Source organism: Emiliania huxleyi, assembly GCF_000372725.1.
Source record: "Emiliania huxleyi CCMP1516 chromosome Unknown EMIHUscaffold_1784, whole genome shotgun sequence".
Taxonomy (NCBI): domain Eukaryota; phylum Haptophyta; order Isochrysidales; family Noelaerhabdaceae; genus Emiliania; species Emiliania huxleyi.
Window position 1 is genome coordinate 4,815 of NW_005200799.1, and position 2,045 is coordinate 6,859.

Sequence of the window (2,045 nt, forward strand, 5' to 3'; positions counted from 1 at the left end):
GCCTCAGGGGTTTTGAAAGGAAATGTGAGCTGATCAAAATGGTCATTAGGGAGGTTTACTCAATAACCGTCTGAGCCGGAAGGATTTCATCCCTCTCTGAGTTTTCCCCCCGAGTTTGTTCGGAAGCCGACTTGGTGGCTGCGGGCTCGGAGGCGGTTGCGATGGCGGCGGCGGGCTCGGCGGCAGCGGCCGTGGCGGGCTTGGGGGCGGCGGCGAGGGAGGCAGCGGTGACGCGGAGGCGGACTGGGCGGCGGCGGCGACGGCGGTGGTTGGCTTGGTGGGGGCAAGGCGACAGTGGGGGTGGCGAGGGCGGAGAAGGCGCCGGCAGAGGGGGCGACGGCGGCGCGGGCTCGGCGGTGGCGGCGACGGTGGCGGCGGCGAGGGCGGCGGCGGCGAGGGCGGCGGCGGGCTCGGCGGCGGCGGCGGCGAGGGCGAGGGACGCGCCTGAGGTGCAGGGAGGGCGTCAATACTCACAGCACTGGTGGTTCGGCCTCTAGGAGGCGGGCGGCACCCGAGCGGCTGGCGTATTTTCCGGCCAGGCCGACGAGGGTGAAGGCGTCGATGAGCATCAAGCCGCCCGTGGGCCGCGCCAGGGCCGCGGCGGGTCCTGGCGACCCCTCGAGGGAGGCCAGGGTGGCCAGGGCAGCAGTCACAGCCTGGGAGGAAAAGTGCGCCGCCGACGCGCACTTCTCGCGCGGGTCATTCTCGGAGCTGTCGGGGGCGTGCGAAGCTACCGCCTGCGAACGGCCGGTTGGCAGACGTCATGGCCGGCATGTACGACCCTTAAGAACCCGCGTACGACCAGAAGGTCGGCTGTGAGGCGAGGCTGAAAGGCAGCCCAAAAACTGGTGGATTTGTGTTGCTGACAATTGAGGGCGATCCCGCGCGAACTGACGGCAGGTAAGCCGGCAGGTGGGGGGCGGGGATGTGCCGGGTGGATCCCCAAGCGGGCGAGCCGGGCCCGTGCATAGTTCGGGCGCGGCGGGCGCGCGAGCATGAGAAAGACGCACCGACATGCTGGCGCTACCGGTCTCTTGATTGCCTGATTTTGACGATTCTCGTTGGACCGTCGCTCGGAGCGAAATCCCAAAACCTCTCAGCTCAAAGGGGAATTTATTTGTTTGGGCAGTGTTCGACCGGGCTACACCACACACTCACACCACGAACACACGATGAGCGCGCCCCGAGGCCCAAATCCAACCAAGAAAAGCCAAAAGCACGGAAAACAACTCTCTCACACAGCAACTCTATTTACGGTATTGAATGGTGTATTGCTAAAAATCTCTCTCTCTGGAACACTGGGTGCGGTTATCACGCGAAACCCCATTGAGGGATGCCCATGGGCACATATCTGCCCCTTGCTACAATGCTAGAAGGTGGACGCGGCGCAGTGTCACACGGCGTCGATGGAGTACAAGCAGAAGCAAGAGTGCAGCATACAAGAGTGCCGCATGCGAGGGCAAGGACCGCTCCAAATAAATAAATAAATAAAACGGACACCTCTACTAGGAGATGGGTAAAAAGGAACAGGTCCCCGCCCTGCGGTCTTTGTGCAGGGTTCTTTGTGGGTGTGGTCGGCGACTAGCCGGGGTCGTCCTCCCGATGGGGGACTAGCACTTTAGCCGTCTTCCACATGGTCCCTCGGGTCCCTGCTGCTCCTAATCTCTTCGTACATCCTCCTGCTGATCTCCGCAACGTCCTGCTCCCTCCCTCGTCTCGCCCTGCGCGTCTGCTCCGCCTCCCCGTCGTCCGCCCTGCGTCGTCTGGTGACGGGTCCTCCATAGTCGGTTGAGGTCGCCGCCCTCCTCGTGCCTCTTCCCAACGTTCCCTCGGCGGTCGATGCCGTCTGGTCCGCCTCCGCCGTCCCCGGGTCTGCCCTGCCCTCGTCTGCACTAGCTTCTGTTTCGTCATCACTGGCGCCTCTCCTCTTCTTTCTCCTCTTCTAAGGACCGCTCCAACGCCTGCTGCGGCGTGAGTTAAATATGGTGTTACTGCACGTGCATATATGTGTTTTTGCCTATAACAGTTTTTTGGATTTTGCCCCT